Below are 16,899 nucleotides of genomic sequence, written 5' to 3'. Positions count from 1 at the left end.
GATCCTTTGAAAGGAATTGGGACCTCTATCAACTGATGAAGTGAATTGATTATCCGTTGACAGACTGTTATCAACGGATGCTTCATTGTGAACTTCAACGGATGATGCACTTTGTCTTTCAACGGATGCTGCATTGCTTCTTTCAACGGAAGCTGAATTATGACTTTCAACGGATGCAGATTCTGTGCATTATCCAAAGGCAGATTTTGAATACTTCTTGAGATGCCTTCTTCATCATTCTCATCTTCACTATCATCACAATATATCTCAATATTGTCAAATTTGAGTCCTTCATGATGTCCCTCATCTGTTAGTCCATCAATCTTTTTATCATCAAACACAACATGCACAGATTCCCCGACAATGTTGGTTCTTAGATTGTAGACCCTATATGATTTTCCAGCAGAATAACCAACAAATATTCCTTCATCAGCCTTTGCATCAAACTTCCCTTTGTGATCAGATTGATTCCTTAAGATGTAGCATTTGCAACCAAAGACATGCAGAAAGTTTAAAGTTGGTTTTCTTCTCTTGAATAATTGATAGGGAGTCATGCCTTTTGCCTAATTGATTAGAGAAATATTCTGAGTGTAACATGCACAGTTAACAACCTCAGCCCAAAAGTAAGTTGGGAGTTTTGACTCTTCAAGCATTGTCCTTGCCGCTTCAATTAGTGATCTGTTCTTCCTTTCCACCACACCATTTTGTTGTGGAGTTCTTGGAGCTGAGAACTCATGCATGATCAGTTCCATTGTCACTCCTAATATTCCTTACTTTGAAATCAGGATGATTGTTGACTTGCTTGATATGATTGATAATGATTTCACTAGCTTCATCCTTTGATCCAAGAAAATAAACCCATGAAAACTTTGAGAAATCATCTACAATCACTAGGCAATATCTTTTCCTTGAAATTGACAATACATTGACTAGTCCAAAAAGATCCATGTGTAGCAGTTGTAATGGTTCATCAATTGCAGATTCAAGCTTCTTACTGAATGATACTTTCTTTTGCTTTCCTTTCTGACAAGCATCACACAGTCCATCCCTTGTGAATTCTACTAGAGGCATTCCTCTAACTAAGTCCTTTTTGACTAGATCATTCATTGTCTTGAAATTCAAATGGGACAGCTTCTTGTGCCATAGCCAACTTTCAACTGAACTTGCTTTGCTGAGAAGACAAGTAATAGATTCTGCATCAGTAGAGTTGAAGTCAGCTAAATACACATTCCCTTTTCTAACTCCAGTTAGAACCACTTTATTGTTCTTCTTACTTGTGACAATACAGGCTTCAGAATTGAAGGAAACAGTATTCCCTCTGTCACATAATTGACTGATGCTCAATAAATTGTGTTTGAGACCATCAACCAATGCAACTTCATCAATGATGACATTTTCTTTTGAAATCAAGCCATATCCCATAGTGAATCCTTTGCTGTCATCTCCAAAGGTTATGCTAGGGCCAGCTCTCTCCTTAAACTCTGTGAGCAGGGTGAAATCTCCTATCATGTGTCTTGAACAGCCACTGTCAAAGTACCATAGATTCCTTCTTTTTCCCTGCACACAACAAATTCAATCAAGTTGATTTTGGTACCCAAGTTTCCTTGGGTCCAGCCTTGTTAGTCTTTTTCCTAGACTTCATTCCTCCTGCATCTTTTGACTTAGGTAACTTTGGGTCAACCTTGGTCTCAGATGTGGTTGGTTGAAGTGTAGGGTTAGTCACAGAATCATTTAGCACATTTGATTGAATTTGATAAGGCATAGATTGTGCAAACATATTATTCCACATAGGCATATTGTATGGCATTTGAGGCATACTAAATGCAGTAAAATAAAGATTATTAATATATGGCATGTTTGCAAAATGTGCATGGGGATTCTGATGAGACATAACAGGCATAACATGCAGAGGTGACATAGACATGTTAGGCATGGAGGGATTTGAAGGCATGGGAGCATTCTTAACAGATTTGCAGTTATCAGATAGATGATTAATACTTTTACAATGCACATAGCTTTTTCTAGGAGCATACCTATCAGGTGTGTAATTGTTATGTTTATTAATCCCTACCTTCCCATTTTTTTTAGATTTTCTTTTAGTTTCCTTTTTATCCTCAACCAACTTAAGCCTATTTTTCAGCTGATCTAAAGTCATGTGTCCTATATTCACCTTACTGACATCTTTGGATGTTCTGGCTCCTTCTTTGACAAAGTTCTTGAAAGTTGAACCATCCTTCTTATTGAGATTTTTATTTTTGAAATTACTTGCCTGTTTTAATTGATGAGCCTTCAACGGATGCTCTTTTTCTTCCTTCAACGGATAGCTTTCATCATCCGTTGACAATCCATCAATTAATTCTAACTCCTTTTTGTTTTTCATCCAGGCATCCTCACAGAATGATTCAATTCCCTGAACCTTGGCAATCTGAACACTAACATCCCTAGATGTTTTCCAGGATTTGATTACCTCTTGCTCACTTTCTAACTGTTTAGAAAGAATTTCTACTTTCTTAACAGCTTCTTCTAGTTCACTCTCAACAGTCAAGCATTTAAGTTTAATCTTTTCAAGCTCAATTACCTGATCCTCTAACACAACATTCCTATCACTTAAAAACACATTATTCTCTTTGATCCTAGCATTTTCTTTAGCTAGTGATTTAAGGTAAACACACAAATGATATAATTCAATGGACATATCATTTATGGCTTCATTACATTCATTTTTAGAAAGCTGAGAGAGATCAGTAGTAATTACCTGGTTGCTTGATGAACTAGTTTCATTTTCATCAAAATTAGCCATCAGGGCTAGGTTGACATATTCCATATCATCATCTTCATTGACTCCATCTGCTGCCCAATCATCTTGAGTGAGAAAAGCTCTTTCCTTTTGTTTGAGCAAATCAAAATACTTCTTTTTGTAATCAACTTGCTCAAATTTCTTCTTATCAGAGGTTGGCTTCCTACACTCACTTGCAAAGTGTCCACTAATGCCACAGTTATAACATTTGAATTTGGATTTGTCCACCATGTTTTTGTTTGGCTTAGTGAATTTTGTATTTTTCTTAAACTTCATCTTTGCAAACCTCCTGGATAGAAAAGCCAGATGTTCATCAACATTATCAGAGTCATCCTGACTGGAATTGTCTTCATTCTCAGCTACTTGCTCTTTACCCTTGCTTGATTCTGATTTGCTTGTGCCAATTTTGAGACTTGGCATTGTCTTCTCCTCATTCATGGATTCAATCTTCTCACTGTCAGCTACAAGTGCAACTGTTCCTCCTTTTCTCTTTCCCTTTTCCAGCAGCTCATCCTGATCCATTTCAAGTTTATAAGTCTTCAAGATTCCATATAATCTTTCAAGTGTGAAGTTCTTATAATCTTGAGAATTTCTTAGAGAGACAGTCATAGGCTTCCATTCCTTTGGTAGAGACCTCAGATATTTTAGGTTGGAGTCCTTGACTTGGTACACTCTACCATACGGCTTCAATCCATTTAACAGTTTCTGAAATCTGTTGAAGGTATCATTTAATGATTCTCCTTCTTCAAAGTGAAAATATTCATACTGTTGAATAAGAAGCTGCATCTTGTTCTCTCTAACCTGCTCAGTACCTTCACAGATGATTTGTACAGTATCCCAAACTTCCTTTGCAGTTTGGCTATTGATGACATTGTCAAACATATCTTGATCTAAGCCATTAAACAAAATGTTCATGGCTTTCTTGTCCTTGCAGATTTCTTCCATGTCTTCAATAGTCCATTCTGCTTTTGGCTTGGGAATGGACTGTCCAACAGCAACTGTTGTAGTAGCAGCTGTGGCCACTTTGTGAGGGATGTGAGGACCATTTTCAATACAGTTGATGTAGCTTTCATCTTGAGAAAGAAGATGTAAATGAATCTTCACTTTCCAGTGATGATAATTATCTTTTTCCAGGACTGGAATCTTTATACCAATATCCTTCCTACTCATGTTGATAGCAGGAGGATTCTTCTGTGCACTCATGATGTTAGCAGAATAGATCTTTAAACTCTTTGTATGTTAAGAGCTTGCTCTGATACCAATTTTTATTCCCAGTTGACTAACAATGAGATTTACAAATGGGGGGTTGAATGTAAATCTCAAAACTTTTTCAAGTTTTGAGCAGTTTCTAAGGCTAAGTGTTTTAGTGAGCAAATGTATGTGAATGGCTTGAAGTTGATACAGACAGATATATATTCAAACACAAATGTAAAGAACACAAAGAACTTAAAAACTTTTCTGGTGGATTTGTTGTTCCACCAGAGATGTGTTATTTAGAAAATCTGTGATTCAAAGAATTAAATCACAGCTGCATCCTAGTACAAACTAGATGATTTTCTCTCTGGATTTTTCTAAACAGCTCTTGAAACTTCATATCTAATTACTAGCTGCTACTTGGTTTATATATCACCAAGTTTACAAGTGAAGAAAAAACTGTAAAATACAATTAAAAAGGCTCTTCACATGTTTCTTCTTCATTTCTCTATCCAATGTAATTTAGGTTTAGCTGTTAATATTTGAATACTCCCTTGTTTGCACCAGAATTGAAATGCTGCAATTTCTTGATTCCTCCTAGAGGCTGCCACATTCCAGTATGTCTCTGTCAACCCATGTGCCTCTGTCAGCTTATGAATTGTCACTATCAATTGCTAATGAACTAAGCATCCGTTGAAGCTTTCATCTGTTGATGCCTTATCCGTTGAGGCTTTATCCGTTGAAGCTTTATCCGTTGATGCATTAGCAGTTGAAGCCTTATCCGTTGAAGCACTTATCCGTTGATAAATATTATCCATTGAAGCTTTAGAGACATCCATTGGAGCTTTGTTTCTTATCCATTGAAGGTCTTCAATATCAGTTGATACTTCTTCACTTATATAAAATTACAAGGCATGAAATATTTACAATTAGCCCTCCTATTTGCATATCCACTAGTAGTCAACATGACTGATAATTTCCTACAACATCTAAGAATTACAACTTGAATCCAAAGAATGAAATGTGCTACAATACTAAACTTATTTCTAAGTAAACCTACTCCTTCAATGGATAGCCAAGATGGTCTTATCCGTTGAGGCTACAAACACTAGATTTCTACTTAAGTGTTTTGTTTAACTTATCATCAAACTAATACACATATTCCAAACAAGATCCCATTTCTGGACAAAGATAATTATCACCACTGGAAGGTGAAGATGTACCTACATCTTCTTTCTCAAGATGAGGCCTATGTGGACTGCATAGAGAGAGAGGTCCTCATGTACCAATGAGAGCTGTAACTGGAAATAAACCATCTGTTCCAAAACCTAGGCATGAATGGTCAGATCCTGACATTGAACAAGTTATGAAAGACAAGAAGGCCATGAATATATTGTTCAATGGATTTGATGGTGATATGTTTGATAACATCATTAACTGTAAAACAACCAAAGAGGTTTGGGACACAATCTAGATTATTTGTGGATGGTACTGAGCAAGTAAGGGAGAATAAGATGCAGCTAGTGATTCAGCAATATGAGCATTTCCACCGTGAAGAAAGTGAGTCTCTCACTGATATTTTTTAGTAGATTCCAAAGCTACTAAATGCTCTGAAGCTACATGGAAGAGTCTATCAAACAAAAGATTCTAAACTCAAGTTCCTTAGATCTCTTCCAAAGGAGTGGAAGCCAATGACAGTCTCATTGAGAAATTCACAGGATTACAAGGAGTTCACCTTGGAGAGATTGTATGGCATCCTGAAAACCTATGAGCTTGAAATAGAGAAAGATAAAAGGATGAAGAAAGGAAGGAAGAAAGGAGGGTCCATAGCACTGGTTGCTGAATTAGAGTAGGAGGAAGAGATGAAGGTGGAAGCTGTTGCGTCTACATCAATGGTCTGTGAAAGCAAGGATGCTGGTAGCTGAGAATGAAGATCAGATGAGCCAAGATGACATGAATAAACATCTAGCATTCCTATCCAGAAGATTTTCCAAGCTCAAATTCAAAAAGAATTTTGGAGCATCTAAGCCAAATAGAAACATGGTTGATAAGTCTAAATTCAAATATTTCAAATGTGGCTTGGCGGGTCATTGTGCCAGTGAATGTAGAAAGTCTGATTCCAGCAAAAAGAAGTTTGAGCCTGTTGATTATTAACGGAAATACTTTGAGCTGCTCAAATAAAAGAAAAGGGATTTCATCACACAAGAGAATGATTGGGCTGTAGATGGATTAGATGAAGATGAAGAAACAAGCTATGTCAATCTAGCCCTAATGGCCAAATCTGATGAAACAGAAACAAGTTCTTCAAGCAATCACGTAATCACCAATAACCTAGCACATTTATCTAAAGCTGAGTGTAATGATGCAATAAATGATATGTCTACATAATTATATCACCTGCGTGTTACACTTAAGTCCCTCACTAAGGAAAATGCCAAAATTAAATAGAACAATCTATTTTTAAGTGAGAGGAACAATGTTCTAGAGTCTCAGTTTATTGGATTTGAAAAATTGAGAATTGAGTGTAAGATTGCTAAGGATGAATTAACTGAGTCCTTGAAGAAAGAAGAGATTTTAAAGAAGCAGCTTGAATAACAAGAAGTGATTAAGGCATGGAAATTATTTAGAGATGTTCATGTTCAAATCACTAAAGTTCAAGGTATTCAGTCCTTTTGTGATGCAGCCTGGAAGAAAAGTAAAGAGAAGCTTGAGTCCAATTTGGTTGAAGGATTGTTGACAGATGTGGACTCGGCGGATGATGAAAATCATCCATTGGATAATCAAAAGGATTATCCGTCGAGTGACAAGGAGCCACATCCTTCGGCTGTGAGTAAACCAGTTAGCAAAACTAAGCTAGCCAAATTGAATGAGAAATATGGATCAATTTCTAAAAAATTTATTCCAGGAGAATCAAGTCAAGACGGGAAGGAAAAGAAAGTTAATGTTGGTCATCTTTCTATCAAGCAATTGAATGACAGATTAGAAAAGATTGAGGTTAAAACAGAAGCTAAAAAGAAAAAAATAGAAATGGGAAAGTAGGAATTAATAAACATAACAACTACACACCTGATAAATATGCTCCAAGAAAAATCTGTGTTAAGTGTGGTAGTGTTAATCATTTGTCTATTAATTGCAAACTTGATATGCCTACTCCCATATCCGCACCCTCTTCTTTTCTCAACATGACTGCCATGTCTATCATGCCTATGAATGATATGTCTACTCAGAATATGAATGCACAATTTGCTAATATACCATTTGCACCTAATCCTTATTATGCTGCATTTAATATGCCTCAAATGCCATTTAACATGCCTTACTGGAATAACATGTTTGCAAATAGCATGCCTTTTCCTGTTAATCAAAATGTGCATGATAATTCTGTTCTAATGACTGTCTCAAAGGTCCAACTCAAATGACTGAGGATGAATCAGAAATTCCCAAGTCAAATGAAATCAAACCTAAGAAACCAAAGAAGAAAGCTAACAAGGCAGGACCCGAGGAAACTTGGGTACCAAAATCAACTTGATTTGATTTTGATGTGTACAGGGAAACAGAAAGAATCTTTTGTATCTGGAGATTCTACCCTTCTCACTGAGTTCAAGGAAAGAGCTGGCCCAAGTCTTAATTTTGGAGATGACATCAAGGGTTATACTTTGGGATATGGCTTGATTTCAAAGGATAATGTCATCATTGAAGAGGTTGCCCTAGTGGATGGTCTCAAACATAATCTGTTGAGTATCAGCCAACTTTGTGATAAGGGCAACTCAATTACTTTCAATTCAGAAGCCTGTGTTGAGACAAACAAAAAGAGTAACAAAGTGGTTCTCACTGGAGTGAGAAAAGGAAATATGTACCTAGCTGACTTCAACTCATCAAATGCAGAATCAGTCACTTGTCTTCTCAGTAAATCAAGTCAAGATGAAAGTTGGCTATGGCACAAAAAGCTGTCCCATCTAAACTTCAAGAGCATGAATACGCTTGTCAAGAAAGAATTGGTGAGAGGTATTCCTCAAGTCGATTTTACAAAGGATGGATTGTCTGATGCCTGCCAAAAAGGGAAGCAGATCAAAACATCATTCAGAAAGAAGCTTGATTCAACAATTGAAGAACCTTTGCAACTATTGCACATGGATTTATTTGGACCAGTCAATGTGTTTTCCATCTCAAGAAAAAGATATTGCCTAGTAATTGTAGATGATTTCTCAAAGTTCTCGTGGTCATATATCCTAATGTCTAAATATGAAGCTAGTGAAATCATAATCAATCACATAAGGCACGTCAACAATCATCCTGACTTTAAGGTAAGAAGAATCAGGAGTGACAATGGAACTGAGTTTAAGAATTCCGTGATAAGATCATTTTGTGAAAAGAATGGGAATATGCATGAATTTTCTGCAACAAGAACTCCACAACAAAATGGAGTAGTGGAAAGGAAGAATAGATCTCTTATTGAAGCTGCAAGAACACTGCTTGAAGAGTCAAAGTTACCAACATATTTTTGGGCTGAAGCTGTGAATACTGCCTGCTACACTCAGAATATCTCTTTGGTTAATCAAGTAAAGTGCATGACACCCTACCAATATTATTCAAGAATAGGAAGCCAACTCTAAATTTTCTTCATGTCTTTGGCTGCAAATATTATATCTTAAGGAATCAAACTGATCAACATGGAAAGTTTGATGCTAACGTAGATGAAGGAATTTATGTTGGATATGCTGTGGGAAAAGCATATAAGGTCTACAATCTAAGAACCAACATTGTTATGGAATCAGTACATTTTGTTTTTGATGATAAAAAGATTGAAGGACTGCAAGATGGAGATTTCCATGAAAGACTCAAGTTTGATAATGTGGAGATGGTTAGTGATGACAGTGATAATGAAAGTGATCAAGAAACAGTGACTAAAGATAATGCATAAAAATCTACAACTAATAAAGCACATAATTCAACATCTGTCGAGTTACAAAATGCTTCATCTGTCGGGAGACAATCAGCTTCATCCGTCGAGATACAAAGTGCATCATCCGTCGGAACAATGAGAGAAGCTGAAAGTCAGAATAGATCACCTACAAGAAGTACCCCTTTCTCAAATCAAAGATTCACAAATTCAGGGGGATTTTCTCATAATCAAAACTCAGTCACACATCAAGACAACAATGAGGCCTCTTCATCTAGAATTAATTTACCTCAACAAAGAAAATGGACTAAAGATCACCCTTTTGAGCTCATCATTGGTGATGCATCTTCTAAAGTTCAAACAAGGAAAGCTACTAAGGAAGAATGTCTATATAGCAGCTTCCTCTCTAAGGAAGAACCAAAGAAGGTAGAAGAAGCTTTGTTGGATCCTGATTGGATTTTAGCTATGCAGGAGGAGCTAAACTAATTTGAAAGGAACAAGGTATGGAAGCTGGTACCCAAACCTAAATGAAAGAATCCAATTGACACCAAGTGGGTATTCAGAAACAAGATGGATGAAAATGGCATAGTGGTCAGGAGCAAAGCTAGATTGGTTGCTTAGGGCTACTTTTAATAAGAAGGAATAGATTTTGATGAAACTTTTGCTCCTGTTGCAAGACTTGAAGCCATCAGAATCTTCTTAGCCTATACAGCCCATGCCAATTTCAAGGTCTATCAAATAGATGTCACAAGTGCCTTTCTGAATGGAGATTTGGAAGAGGAAGTCTATGTCAGTCAACCTCCTAGTTTTGAAGATCCAAATTTTCCAGAATATGTCTACTATCTTTTGAAAGCACTTTATGGACTGAAGCAAGCACCTAGAGCCTGGTATGACACTTTATCAAAGTTTCTTTTAGAAAATCACTTCACAAGAGGTACTGTTGATAAAATTTTATTCTTTAGAAATGTTAATGGCTCTAGTATACTTGTTCAAATTTATGTAGATAATATTATATTTGGCTCTACAAATGAAAAACTTTGCAAAGTAAGTATGAAATGAGCATGATGGGAGAACTAACTTTCTTTCTTAGTTTACAAGTTAAGCAAGTTAGTGATGGAATATTCATTAGTCAAACTAAATATATTTATGATCTTTTAAAGAAGTTTTATCTAATGGATTGCACATCTACAAAAACTCCCATGGCCACAACAACTAAACTTGAATTAAACAGTACTGAAAAGTCTGTGGATATTTCAAGCTATAAGGGCATGGTTGGCTCACTTCTGTACTTAACAACTAGTAGGATAGATATAATGTTTGCTACTTGTCTTTGTGCTAGATTTCAGGCTGATCCTAGAGAATCTCACTTAGTAGCTATAAAGAGAAATTTTAAGATATCTCAAGGGAACACCAAAACTTGGCATTTGGTACCCTAGAGATTCTGGTTTTGATCTAACTGGCTATTCAGATGCAGATTATGCAGGTTGTAAAATGGACAGAAAAAGTACAACATGAACCTATCAGTTTCTAGGGAACAAGCTTGTGTCTTGGTTCAGTAAAAAGCAAAATTCAGTTTCTTCTTTTACAGCTGAAGCTGAATATATTGCTGATGGTAGTTGCTGTGCACAGATTTTATGGATGAAAAACCAATTTTTGGACTATGGTCTACAAGTGGACAGAATTCCCATTTTCTGTGATAACATAAGTGCAATTGCCATCACTGAAAATCCAATACAACATTCAAGAACAAAGCACATAGACATGAAGTACCACTTCATTAGGGAACATGTGATGAATGGTACTATGGAACTTCATTTTGTTCCAAGTGAAAAGCAGCTTGCAGATATCTTTACCAAGCCACTTGATGAATCCACCTTTTCATGGTTGGTAAGTGAGTTAGGTATGCTTAATTATTCTTGAATCATTTCAGATATTTTTGGAAGTTATAATGCAGTCAAAATTTACATCCCGGTGGATGCTCATTATCCATAGAGTTTAATCATCCGTCGGAATAATATTTATTAATAAAAATCAATTACTTTTCTGGATTATTTTATAACCCGACGGATAATTATTTTATTCTCATCTGTCGAATTATCTCAATCTTAGCCATTAAAACTCCGAACATTCTCCATCGAGTATACTCACAGTTTACAAGTATAACACGACGGATAATTGACAAAATTTTGACAGTTTATTTATTTTAAATGGCTATTTTGGGCCATTTTGATTGGTTACTTTATTTCACTTCATTATTTTTGACAGCTTATTTCTGAGATAGTAGAAAAATAGAATTCATTTTTATTCTATTCTTTTAACATTCTCAAATAAATTGCTCTAACTCCTTTCTTCTCCAAAGAAAATACTCTCTCTGCAAATTTCCATACTTTAACAATGGCACCAGTAGTCAAAATCATGTCCCAGTCTGGGTTCATCTATGAAAAGAATAACTTCGTAGCTCTTTTGAACAAGGAGATTCCACAATCTGGAGATATTCACAAAATAATGGACTTTGTGAAGGAATGCAAACTCGGTCATACTATGTTGGAATCACCCACAATCTACTGCGAGGTTATGGAGGAGATATGGACAACAGTTGTGTATCAATCTACTGACAAGACCATAACTTTCACTCTTAAAGGTAAGCAGTTCTGCATTAATAGTGACATTATCAAAGCATGCTTTAAAATTCCAGGTAACACTACTACTGTTCCACACACCGATGTTAATTTAGTTACCATGCTTAATTTTATGGGCTATGCACTTTCTACCTTTAAGTTAAGTGAGATTAGGAGGCTAGGTCTTAGAAAGGAATGGAGCTATCTGTGTGATGTGGTAACTAAGGTATTTTCTGGTAAAGTGAGTAATTTTGATTCTGTTAACATTGCCATGCTTAACATGCTTTATATGCTAGTTACTGATAGTACTTTAACTTCAGTGACATGATCATGTTTGAGTTAGGTTATAAGTTAGGGGAACTTAATAAAAGAGGTAAAAGTGTCTATTATGCTAGATTGTTTATGATGCTTGCTAACCATCTCATTGAGAATATTGCTTTTGAGAACCCAACCAACAAACTAAATTATTGGGTTCAAGAAAGGTGAATCACTGCAGATCTCAACAGAGCAAATCACCACAAAGACGTGCCCCTCTTCTACTTTCCAATCATGGGGGGACCTCAGGTAAGTGAGGTAAGCATCACTGTCTCTGCTCTTCCAACCTCACAAATTTATTTGCCTTCAAGTATAGCCATGACATCTGTGTTAATGACCCAATAGATGCCTACCCAAGCTACCAAAACAATAACTTCAAATTCCAAAGCTAAGAACGCCCCCTATAGTTTCTCTCAAAAGAAACCAGTTACAAAAACTACCAAACACAAAGAGGGGAGTGTGAAGGAGAGTGAGTTAGGTGAGGGACAGGGAGAAAATCAAAGAAACATTAAGGATAAGGCTGGTGAGATTAGTGTACCCAAGCCTAGCCACACCACAGTTTCCCAACAAACTGTGATAGTTAATAAGGAAGTCAGCTCAATTCTAGTTTCATCCTCCCAAAAGGATGCTACTATTGAAACAAGCTCCCAACCAGGAGCACATGCCAAGAGGGTTAGGGACACAAGTTCACCATAGACTTACGCCAGAAAGAAAAGATCTAAAACCCTTGGGGATACACAGGGAACACACACAGTGCAAACTAGAGCTAAAGACTCAGTCACTGCACCATCTCAAAGTCAACTGGATGTGACTCCAATAAATGTGGAGTTGTTGAGTGGCATTTATGACACTTTATAATGCTCTAATAAGCTTTGGATTGGTGCGTGGCCATGCTGAAGTTCAGGGAGCTAGCGCGCCCGCGCTGATTAATCGCGTGGCCACGCCAAAGTTCAGGAAGCCAGCGTGCCCACGCTGATGAAGCGCGTGACCGCGCCGTGTCGGGATAATAAAATCCTGATTCTATTGAAATTCTATTTTCTGGACTCCTGGGCTATTTGGACTGCTATATATTGATAACTCAAGATCATTTTTAAGAGAAGGGAGACTTACCAGAGCATAAGGAGAAGACGATAAGAGACCTATAGCACAATTCAACAAAGGCGAAGATGGTCTAGTTTATTCTTGTGAATCTTTGTTTTGAGTTGTAATCTTGGATGCTCGTTTCTTGTTTTGTTGAACCTATACTCTTGTTTGTACTTGGTTTTATTTACTCGTTATAAACACTATATTTTATATACCATGCTTTCATCGGAAACCACATTGATGATGAGTCCGATAATGGGCTAGTCATTATTGTAGGGTTCTAGCGGATTTATTTATGGATTTCTTTAGTTAAATTGATTGATGTCTTAGTATGTGGTGATTGTATGATATCCTAGTCTTGGTTGTGCATATTCATCTTATGAGCGTCGCGAAATTATAAGATAGTTTGTTAATTCTTAATGAAGTGAAATTGAATTTAAGGATTTAGAACTTGCCATGCTAGCATAGGTTCATGTATTCGTTATGCATGATTCGTAGGTAATTTTAACCATCTTACTTGCCCTATGTAATCAAGATAGATAACTTGTGCTTAAACCGTTATGTTGTCAAATTCTATAGACATATAGGGTCTCAATATAATTGGTGTCTATTTAGCTTCTATCTATTCCGTGGATGTCTGGTAGTATTGTATTCTTGCAACGAATGTTGGTATTTATCAGTTTCGTGTTATCTGAATAGTGTCATCACCATTGCATGCTAAGGTTAAGGTCAATAAGGCTATTGGATGAAGTATTTATTAAAGTTAGAATCCCATGTTTGTCATAATTATTAATTCAAGCAATCTTATTCTCGTAGTTATAGTTATTAGTTTAATTCTTAGTTATAAACAACCTCAATTAGTTATCATCTTAGCATTGAATAATAACCATACATTGTTGCTTAAGTGCGTGAATTAATTAGTTAACCAATACAATCTATGTGGGAACGAACTAGAAAAGATTTTATACTACTTGCGAACTCGTATACTTGCGTGTATTATTAGCGTGTGTTTAGCGACTAACAAGTTTTTGGCGCCACTGTCGGGGACTTTAGTGTTAATTGATAGTTTATGTGCTTTCCATCAGTGGTCGTTAAAGTTCATTGACTCAGACATTGTTACTTATTTGTTTCCTTGTCATATTTCAGGTACTCTAGCCAGGGTGTATGCATACGCGTTCGCGTACTCGTAAGAGAATACTGGATAAAGCCGAGGAAGAAGTTGTGGTAGTTCGGAAGGAAGTTTTTGAGGAAGAAAAGAAGGTAGAAGAAGAAGAAAAAGTCGAATAACCAGTTGTAGTAGCGATGGGAGATCAAGCAGATAATCCGAAGGCTTTTATGGATTATTCTCAGCCTAAGATTAATGACATTCAGTCAAGCATCATCAGACCAGCCATCAGGGCTAACACTTTTGAGATCAAGTCAAGCATGATTCAGATGATACAGATGTCAGTTTAGTTTAGGGGTTCTCCTACTGAAGACCCCAACATGTACATCAGGGATTTCATCGAGATCTGCGACACTTTCAAGTTCAATGATTTGACTTAAGACGCTATCAACCTACGCATATTCCCATTCTCTCTGAGGGACAAGGCTAAGTGTTGGTTACACTCTCTACCAGCAGGATCTATCACCACTTGGGAGGATCTTGCGTAAAAATTTCTCACTAAATTCTTCCCCATGGCGAAGACTGCTGCAATCAGGAATGGTCTTACCCAGTTTGCTTAGCAGACAGGGGAATCTCTGTGTGAGGCTTGGGATCGATATAAGGAGATGCTAAGGAAGTTCCCACACTATGGAATGCCTGATTGGATGATTATTAATTGCTTCTACAATGGATTGGGTGCTACTTCTAGACCCATGCTCGATGCAGCATCAGGAGGAGCCTTGTGGGTTAAGAGCTACGATGAAACTTATAAACTTATTGAACTGATGGCTGCTAATGAGTACCAAAATCCTTCCCAAAGACTGATTCAGGGAAAGGTCACAGGAATTCTGGAGTTGGACGCAGCTACTGCTATCTCTGCCTAACTTAAAGCTTTGACAATAAAGGTGGACATTTTGGCTAATTATAGAGTAAATCAAATCGCAAGTGTCTGTGAGCTTTGTGTTGGTGCCCATGAGACTGATCAGTACGCAATTTCTAGTGAATCAGCTCAGTTCGTGAGCAACTTCCAGCGATCACAACAACCAGCGCCAGCCACCTATCATCCCAACAAGCGCAATCATCCTAATTTCAGTTGGAGCAATGCTAAAAATGGGGTTCAACAACCTTATTCAGCAGTACCCAGCTAAACAGTACAACCCCTTGGTTTTCAGCAACCATAGTATTCACCTAGATAGCAACTCCAGCTGCAACAAGCCAATGAAAAATCTGAATTAGAGGAGTTGAAGCTTATGTGCAAGAGTCAAGCTATTTTTTATCAAGACCTTGGAAAATCAAATTGGTCAAATTGCCAATGCCTTGCTAAATCGTCAGCTTGGTACATTACCTAGTGACACTGAAGTGCCAGGAAAGAGGGAAGCTAAGGAGCAGGTAAAGGCAATCACTTTAAGGTATGAAATGGTTGTGAATCTCGAACAAACTCAAGAATTGACTAAAGCAGTTGGTGCTGAGAAAGAAGTAGTGCAGCAGGACAAAGAAGTGGAACCAAGGAAGACTACTGTTGAGCACACTCCGCCTGAGGGTAATACAAGGAAGAAATAGATCTATCCTCCACTGCCTTTTCCCAAGAGGCTGCGGAAGAAAAAGTTGGACAAGCAATTTGAGAAGTTTCTGGAGGTGTTCAAGAAACTTCATATCAACATACCTTTCGCCGAGGCTCTCGAGCAGATTCCTAGTTATGCAAAGTTTATGAAAGGTATTCTCTCTCGGAAGGTAAAGCTAGATGATTTAGAGACAGTCGCTCTCACGGAGGAATGCAGTGCTGTGCAGTAACAGAAGTTGCCTCCGAAGCTTAAAGATCCAGGAAGCTTTACTATTCCATGTACTATTGGAAAAGTGTCTTTTGACAGATGCTTATGTGACTTGAGAGCTAGCATCAATCTGATGCCCTTGTAAATTTTCAAGCAGTTGGACTTACCTGATCCCAAACCGACTTATATGACTTTGCAGTTGGTCGACCATTCTATTACATATCCGCGAGGTATTGTGGAGGATGTCTTGGTCAAGGTTGATAAACTCATCTTTCCTGCTAATTTCGTAATTCTTGATTTTGAGGATAAGAAGATTCCCATAATCTTGGGAATATCCTTCCTACGACTGGCCGAACCTTGATAGATGTGTAGAAGGGTGAGCTCACCATGCGAGTGCTGGATCAGGATGTTACTTTTAATGTATTTAAGGCTATGAAATTCCCTACTGATAATGAGGAGTGCTTAAAAGTGGAGTTGGTCGATTCGGTGGTCACATCGAAACTTGATCAATAACTAAGGTCTAATGCCTTAGAAAAAGCCTTATTGGGGAATTCAGATCGTGAAGATGATGAAGGGGAAGAACAATTGCGATATTTGAATGCTTCGCCATGGAAAAGGAAAATTGATATGCCTTTTGTATCTCTTGGAATGAAGGAATTGAACAAAGCTCCTAAATGCCTCAAGCCTTCTATTTGGGAAGCTCTTACTCTTGAGTTTAAGCCTTTACCTGAACATTTGAGGTATGCGTTTTTAGGTGATGCATCTACTCTGCCTGTTATTATTGCATCTGACCTTTTAGGGAGTGATGAGGAAAAGCTTTTGAGAATTATGAGAGAGTTCAAGACGGCAATTGGATGGACTATAGCAGACATCAAGCGAATTAGTCCTTCTTATTGTATACATAAAATTCTGCTAGAGGAAGGTAGCAAACCTAAGGTCGAGCAGCAAAGAAGACTTAATTCTATCATGAAGGAAGTAGTGAAGAAAGAAATTCTTTAGTGGCTAGATGCAGGGATCATCTACCCTATTTCTGACAGTTCATGGGTAAGCCCGGTTCAATGTGTGCCGAAGAAAGGAGG

At 37.3% G+C, this 16,899-nt stretch overlaps 1 non-coding gene across 1 annotated transcript; it reads right to left on the bottom strand.

The window, feature by feature from the left end:
* Positions 1-14,599: 14,599 nt before the first annotated feature.
* LOC141715846 (small nucleolar RNA R71) lies at positions 14,600-14,706 on the bottom strand. Its single transcript, XR_012572593.1, has one exon. It is a non-coding gene; the product is annotated as a small nucleolar RNA R71 (small nucleolar RNA).
* Positions 14,707-16,899: the final 2,193 nt, after the last annotated feature.

Source organism: Apium graveolens, chromosome 3 (genome assembly GCF_009905375.1).
Source record: "Apium graveolens cultivar Ventura chromosome 3, ASM990537v1, whole genome shotgun sequence".
Lineage (NCBI taxonomy): Eukaryota > Viridiplantae > Streptophyta > Magnoliopsida > Apiales > Apiaceae > Apium > Apium graveolens.
The sequence above is the reverse complement of the archived record's forward strand: the minus strand, read 5'-3'. Positions and strand labels throughout refer to the sequence as shown.